The sequence below is a fragment of the Agrilus planipennis genome, unplaced genomic scaffold, assembly GCF_000699045.2.
Source record: "Agrilus planipennis isolate EAB-ADULT unplaced genomic scaffold, Apla_2.0 scaffold39, whole genome shotgun sequence".
Lineage (NCBI taxonomy): Eukaryota > Metazoa > Arthropoda > Insecta > Coleoptera > Buprestidae > Agrilus > Agrilus planipennis.
The window spans coordinates 91,344-99,780 of record NW_020439074.1 but is presented as its reverse complement, the minus strand read 5'-3'; the positions used below and the strand labels follow the sequence as shown (position 1 = coordinate 99,780).

Sequence of the window (8,437 nt, the reverse complement as noted above, 5' to 3'; positions counted from 1 at the left end):
TCGATCAGTTTTTTGCCAGCAAAGACCAAAAATTTTATGAGCGTGGAATTATGCTACTACCAGAAAGATGGCAAAAGGTGTTGGACCAGAACGGTCAATATATAATTTAATAAAGTATTTGTTTATTATACGAAAACTTTGTTTCATTTCCACAAAAAAAAACGAAATGACTTTCCGAACAACCCGATATGTGACGTCTCACAAATGTGACCAGCTGTGACAAGAACGGGGAATGGGTTAAAAAATCATGAAATTTATGGATGGTCCCTTAGGTGCGTAAAAGAAAATTTCAGAGAATGTTGATTAACATTTTTACTCAAATTCTGCTTGTCTGCATCTCTTTCTGTTGTATATCAATTGGTGTAATGTTATTCCTCTATGTTTATTAGTGTCCGCTGCAATTCCCATCTGACATCTCTTTTCTATGTTTACCTATTGCATATGTTTGCATTCTGCATTCTGTCAGCAACTAGTCTAGTCAGTAAATGTGACAGTTTATTGCGGACTATGCCAATTTTGAACTCAATATAATTTATCATCTTACTAAAAAGATCATGTTGAATTGTGAATAAACATGCATACAGATTGTTAATAACTTTTTTGTAATTTTCATGATTTATTTCACATTTTTTCTGAATGAGATCCGAAAGCAATATCATCATCGTCGTCGTCAGTCCTAATACTGGTTGGACACGCACCTCCACTCTTTCCCATCCTGAGCTAATCTACGCATTTCCCTAAAACTAGAATATATGGAAAACGTTTTCTTTAGGCTATCTACATTTTACGTGGTTGATATTTGAAGGTGTAGACTTATGATTAGTTATAAACTAATTCAACCATCAAAAGATGCATTTCGAACGTTCCTTTATTCATATCCCCTTAGATAATTTCAGTCATCTGTTTTTTTATCTATTTGGGATAAACTGTGAAGAAGTCTAGCATTTTACGTAGGTACTTACATAGGTTGAATCGGATTTCCACCTAAATTCTAGCTTTTTCGTTCTTTTACCGCAAATAACTGCTTTTAAAGCATTGATTTCCTTAATCGAACCTGTAATTTTATCACTGATACACCACATTACCCTCAATGCTTTCAAAATAAGTAAAAATGTGCTAAACCCTTTTTGCACCGCTAGACTACAGTTTTTTTTTTAGAATGTTAGGTAATATTTTAAATTGTAAACTATAAGTTATAACATAATCGCAAGTTTTCTTGCCGTATTAGATCGTTAAATCCTATGTTTATTGTTCGTTTAAGCACCAAGCACACTGTTTTTTTTTAATATTTACCTATTTCAACCTGTTTCTTATGTACATTAAACATAATGCCAACAACATTCACCCGCATTTAACAACGTTTTCTACAATGTACACCCTCAATTGCACAAATATAAAATAATTATTCCATTCTGTTTTATGAGTGTGAATATAGCTCTCGCAAATTAGTTGACTTTTAACATGTTGTTTTTAATTTTTATTGAAAATCTTAATATTAATACCTGAATATCGTAACCTTCTTCGGCATTTATTATAAAGGGAAGGAAACTATTCGCCATACAGCGAAGTGATACTATTCTAAAGCTGTTATGCCGTAGACGTGTACAAAATAAAATAATTTTCTGTATGTTGTCCATAAGATGAATAAAAAGGTAAAATGGTATTGCATTCGCCGGAAATTGAGCAGAGAATCGAACATATTGGAATATGTTTGAATTGTTTCGATTTAATAATTTTGTGTTTGTGATTGCTTTAGTGCGAAAAGTTAGGTCAATTAATTCGCATAAGGGTGAAATGTATTACAGACGTTATTTAATTTGAATGTAGATTGGCCCGTGCTGAACTGAAACAGTGTCTATAATTTTATAATATTGTAATTCAAATATGGCTCTCCGGATTATTATTTGGTGCTCTATTTGTTGAAGAATATAAATTGGACAAACTTTCTGGCTTCTTCAGTTTAAATCTCGACTGTGAAATTTTGTCGTCAATTTTATTTTATCTTAAATTATGAATTTTAAAAGTGTAATTCCTTAAAGGATATAAAAATTTTGCTCAATTTCGAGGTTTTCTAATACACGTTTTACATAAATTTAAATAATCCATTAAATTTTCTTTATCTTAAAGGACTTCCTCAACAAAGTTAACTTCATCCATTAATTTCAAATGAAGATTTTCTATTTGGATTTTTGTGGTAAAAACTAAAACAGTAGATGAAAATCCTTTATTGTAGATTATTTACGGGGAACAAATAGAAGAGTTGACACCGTCCACTATATACCTACAAATTACATTTGTCAACCGTAAACTACTTTTGAGGTTTTAAAGGAGAAGACAACAATTTTGTAACTTAATATTTTTCATTCTATCAGAAGAAATGTAATAAGACTTCAATAGTAATACCAAAATTGAACTCTGTTCTCTCTGATATACCGATACTCTCTGTTTTTATCTAATAACAATAATTTTTAAGAGTAAATTTTTGCGTCATACATTCATATGTGTCTACATAAAACTTACCCTGAATATAATTCGCGCGAGCTCGATTCAACAGGTTGTGTGCGCTCGTGGATTGTTCTTGTGGTAAATTATTGCAAGTTAGTAAGAGGCTTCTTATAGAGGGCTGTTTTGTCGTTTACGGTACCTTTTTACCACAGTATCGCTTCCCGATGCTTGGAAAAGAACGGTCGAAGTATTTCACCCTGATAGCGCGACACGATACGTTATTCTGTTATCGGACGACGACGTCGCACTGTTGTATTTGTCAGCACCGGAGACGTCCAAGAATGTGCGTCGGGACGCCGAAGGGACGTTTTTATAGGGTGTAGACATGCGCGGCCTTCTTCTGATCAACAGCATCACGACAAATGATTCTCATCAAAGCTGATAGTAACTGACGTCTTTGGATTGTGACTTGTTTAAAACAATTGATGAAAGTAATAACAATAAAATGGTGTAGTTTTCTTCTGGTAAAATGGAAAACTAAATGTTGTTTATTGTATCACACATTCGATATCTCAATTATTTGTGAAATTTGAAAATATGTAACAATTATGGACAAACATATGTTTAGGAAACTAAATTATTTTTCAATATTTTCTGTTGAATTCTGCTGTCTGATTGTCTCAAATTGAATATTCAGACATCACAATTTTTTAGTTTATTGTTCAAAATTTTCGAAGAGTGCAAGTAGTATTGGAATCAAATCAAATCCTACTGTCTGATAGGCCATCATCATCTCTCTCAAATCGAATATTCAATATTTGTTAGTTGATTCTTCAAAAGTGTTCGATATAGTCTATCATGATCTCTCTCAAATTGAACACTCAAATATTAAATAAACCAATATTTTTTAGTTTATTCTTTAATAGTGCAAGTAGTATTTGAAATTAAATTGAATCGTATTTTCTGTCTAGGATTATGCCTCTCGAATTTAATATTTACATACATATCATATATCAAATAAGTGATTCAATATTTTTCGAATATTTTCTGTAATAACCCCAATGTGATCTGATATTTTTTGTAAATATTTCATTTTGTTAAAAACAAACCCGAATTCGAAGTACGTATATTCATTCCTTCCAGGATGTAAATTGTCACCCGGACTGATGGCAAGGGGGTGTCGTACTTTTTTCTCGGCTTGATATACTATATCGAATTCGAATTTGGTTCCAACGAAATGAAAAATTAAAAAATATAGTAATACTGGTTTTCTTTATTTATCTCCGCCTTTTGGGCTGTTTTTGCAACGGAGTATATCATTTCATTCAGAAATACACTAAAACTACTCATCTTTTAAAATTATAAGTATTATTTTGGTATCAAAAATAAATTGCATCGAATCATTGTCCTGTGCAGGGGATGGTGGCGGTCCGCCCTGGGAGAAGGCACTGCAAATACTGTATATCCCAAACTGCAGTTCGTTACTACTAATTTAGTGCTCGAATTAAAATTTTAATGCTCCATCCCTTATACGAAAATTAGTGGTAGTCTGACTGAAGACTAAGGTAGCACCCTTACCCCAAAATTTCTTACGATTAGTACAATTTAGTGCTTTTTAAAAGCTTCTGGTAAAACTATTGTCAATATTTTTGCCATTGCAGACTAAATCATTATTAAAGTCACTGTAATTTTCCGTTTATTACCAATTTGTTTTTAAGTGTATAGAGGCATACATAATACGCGCGATAACATACTACATTCCTGTATGGATCATTTTACTACAAGAACATTAGTCCTATTTTTTTCATGACTTTGCCACTTTAGTCTTGACTTAAAATCATCAGTAATTTTCGAAGAAGTAATGAACACTAAAATTATAATTAGATCACTAAATTAACACTAATAAAGCACTAAATTCTCAAGTGCAAAACATCCAATCATAAGTATTGGTTTAATGAGGTTTTCTTTAATTTACGTTTGACCCTTGTATATTAATTACCTTTTGTTTCCTCATTAAAAAAAATCAAGGACACTACTAAACTTGTTTATAGTAATTTTAATATTGTTTCTTTTTATATGTTTTATTATTACCATTAATTTCTTAAAAAACAAAACAGGTAAACGCTGTAGGTAGTTAAATGCCTTTTTATTGAACGATCCCATCATCTCAATGGGGTTATTATTATGTATATATAATCTATGTTTACCTATTGCATATGTTTGCATACAACTATTTTTTTTACATAACTACATAAAACAAGAGATTGCAAATCAAGAATCAACGAGTTGAATAAAGCGCCATATCAATTCAATTTATTAATTGTTTATAATTTTAAGTTTGCATTTCAAAAAATAATTTGGAATGTGTGAAACAGCATTTTCCTTTAACATGTTTTTCTTTTTTAATAAAATATAACAACGACGAATACATTCGCTAGTTTGTTTACGGTATTCTTTGGAATTTTAATGTTCGGGATTTGCTGTATAAATGTATATTTGTATATGTTACCATGGAAGTACCTACATTCGTTTTTGAAGGACTATTTCGTTGGAATAGTTACTTCCTTTGCATACCAACCACATACGTATACTTTTATATATGTATACGGTTTAACCTCGATACTTTGTTACTTTTGTGTTTGTTTGAAGAATAAAAAGACACTTGCCACTTCGAATATCGATAACCGTATTTTACGAGAAATCCTTGTTGGGTGCAGAAATTGTCAACCTGTTGAATATACGAGGGTGGATTGATAAGTTTCCGGCCTAACCAAGAGATGACGCCACTAGGCCTACCTTGAGGTGACATTCTATAGTACCATCCTTNTTTTATCTTTATTTGTCTTTGTAAAGTAAATGCGAGGTTTGTTGTATATTTTTATAATATGTGTAAGTAGTGTAATGACTAATTTGATGTTATTTTATTATTTTAAATTTTCGTATAATGTTGAGGAGTAGTTCATAAGCTCGCCGAATTAGGACAGTCAATGGCGCCAGCAGCCTTTTACAATTTACTGTCGACGATAGTTTAGTTGCTTAAAGCCAGCTTTGAGCATGTTGCGCGGACCGTTACAGAAAATGTAGTTCATTTCCGCAGAAATTAAAGGATTTTGGGTGAAAATTATTTTCAAAACATCACAAGTGCATATGGCTTAGTTACACCGCACAAAAAGGATACGATTTTACTATGATTTTTCCGTATTTTATTCGGTGAGCTTTTTTATCATTAGTTCTTAATTTCATTCCTATTTTCTATTCTCTATAGTTTTGTAGCATAAACAAAAGGTGACGAATTCAGTACAACAACAATTTTTACTCATATCTTATGTATCTTTCTACAATAAATGCAACTTTGTTTGTTTGGTTACAGTTGAAGGATAATTTTGAAAAGTATTGGTCAGTGTTGGTCAATAATCAATTAAATTTTAACCAATTAATTAATTAAAAACTAATTGTGATCAATTTAATTGCAGTTAAAATTAATTGTAATTCAACTGTCAATTGTAGATTTGAGAAGGGGTGGGGGGGCCTAAAGAAATGTGCCGTTCGCTGTTTATTAATTTTATTTTAATTTTTTTAACTTGACAATTCTTAAAATTTTTCAGTACAATAGAAAGTCAACCGTTTAAATAAAAACTCGTATAGGAAAATTCGTGTAGAATCAACGAATTTTAATTTCAAGAGGAGTAGGTTAGCTTTTATGGCACAATATTTGTTAGGGGTCGGTCAAATTGTGACACAATTAGCGTGACTGAGGGAGTGAAAGGTGTGACATATTTTAAGGACAACCCCTCGGTTGAAATACTTTTACCTGTAGCAAAATTAGACTTACGCAATTATTTCACAGTGGCTTTTCTTTCTTTAATTGGGGTTTGTTTTGGAAATAGATACATTACAAATCGATTTCTTTTTCATTTTAGTTTGTTACTAAAAATTGAAATTGTTTTACCTCTTACAAAATTAAATATAAACAGCGGATATCACACTAATTATCCTTTCTTACATTTTTGCGAATTTTTTTTTTTTTTAATGCACACATGCAAGTCAATTTCATTCTCATGTTGGTTCCTACTGGTTTACTAGCATTATAATGCTTACAGCCTTTCTACATTTTATTAGTCATTATAAACAACTGAAATTGTTTTATTTATTGCAAATTTAAACAATGATTTTGCAGTCCTTTTCTTTCATTTCGGAGTATTGCAATTACGTACATAGATAGTCGATTTCTTATTAATGCTGATGGATCTTACTGGTTTGTAAGGATTACAGTCCCATCGTTGTTTTTACATTTTAGTTTAGCATGAGGTTTCTTTATTTTAACAATTAAAGACAACAATAGGAAAATGTTATTTATAAAAATTGTCACTTTATCATTTTTGCAATGTATTGGGTCAGCTTTGCTTATNTCTTATACATATAATGCCGGTCGTGTTCGATTTTTACGTCTCCTTCCTTAATTCCTGTATTATACTATGACCAAAACATTTTTATTTATCAAGTAGATTTTGTAATATTATTGATTTGATTGAGTTCGCATGCTTTAGTAGCTGTTGTATTATTACACGAGACCTATCTGTAACCAAAAAAAAAAGAAATAAATACGATAAATAAGAAAAGTTCTCTACTTTTATAGAAGCAACATTTTGCTCTTTTTTTGTTGTAAACTTTTAACGTAAATTGTAACTTCGAAAAATATGCGGCACGAAAAGGAATGCACCATAAAAAGAAAGCTGTTCGCATTTTTAATTAAGTTTTCATTCTTCTTCTTCTACCAAAAGACGATATACTTTAGAAGAATTTGCTTCCACGGATAAAGCTTATAAATTTTTATATACGCAGACTAGTTTTACGTTCGTTTTTTAAACCAATTCGTTTATCTTACATTATTTACCTACTGTTGGTTAAACATATTTTTAAGGATTAAAATATCCTATTTTAAATCAAAAATAGCATTTGATAACTATAGCATCTAACCGTTAATGATGTCCACATAACATCATCGTAAAAGTAATTTTTTCATCAGTGATTTGGGTAGGTTAGGTATATGAGGGTGATTCAAATTTTCCTTTTTTTTGCTTTTTTCTCTAAAAAATTTATAGTTGCAAGTCTATATTATGTGAACAACTTTAAGGAGAGCTCGTAATATTGATATCAGGATTTTAGTATACAACCTCTCATTTTTTTTTCGACATTTTAAGTTCTACTTACTACGATGTTGTGTTTTTCCGAAAATGTTTTATTTCTCATCAATAACAATAGAAAACACGTTTTACGGATATTTTTGTATTTTTTCATATAGCTCCTGCGAAATTTTCTTTCTTACTTATGCCTGCTATTTTTTTTATTTGCACCGCAAGAAGTGTTCACGGAAAATTTTTTTCATAAACAAGGTCTAAACCGCTAGCTTGCCTACACTTCTCGTTCTTTTCCTAGGGAAGACTGTTAAGTCCAATGAGTCGTGAATAATATATATAATAAAATAATAAATATCAGTTAATATTAGTTGGACTAAAGTTTCAACTGTTCAACCTGTCTATAAGGAAAAGAAAGCAAAAAGAGAAATTTTGAATCTCTCAAACAAATATAAAATAACAAAATTTTATTTTTTAAGAAGCTCTGTTTTGACTGGTGAATAAATAATGAAAATGATATTGTTCGGCCAAACCTTTTGTAGGTATATACATATAATTTATGAGGTTCCCTTAACCGAATTTGCTACACTGTTCGTCTTCTTTTTAAAGCTACCTTATTAAATTATTCTGACCAAGAAAGCTTACACTAAATAGTTAAAAATTATACTTCCGCAAACCATTTAGGAGTCAAAAAGGGAAGGTGTTAAAAAAAAAGTTCCTTTTGTTGTCTTTCTTGTATCTAAAACTGTATGGAGGTCACACTACAAATTTTAAACCAAAGGCTAGTTTTTATAATAAAATTCAAGCACTCATTTTCTGTTTTTCGTAAAATGTGGAGAGGAAGTTTTTGGTTCATT

The 8,437-nt window shown here is 30.7% G+C and overlaps 1 protein-coding gene and 1 long non-coding RNA gene across 2 annotated transcripts in view; one reads left to right on the top strand and one right to left on the bottom strand.

Annotated features, from left to right (window-relative positions):
- LOC112905223 overlaps positions 1 to 2,942 on the bottom strand; it is a 72,915-nt gene extending 69,973 nt beyond the window's left edge. The window contains exon 1 of the mRNA XM_025977208.1: positions 2,521 to 2,942. The gene's annotated coding sequence lies outside the window, so the exon portion shown is untranslated. The remainder of the gene's footprint in view (positions 1 to 2,520) is intronic.
- LOC108745080 overlaps positions 1 to 8,437 on the top strand; it is a 27,684-nt gene that overhangs the window by 11,182 nt on the left and 8,065 nt on the right. The window lies entirely within an intron of this gene.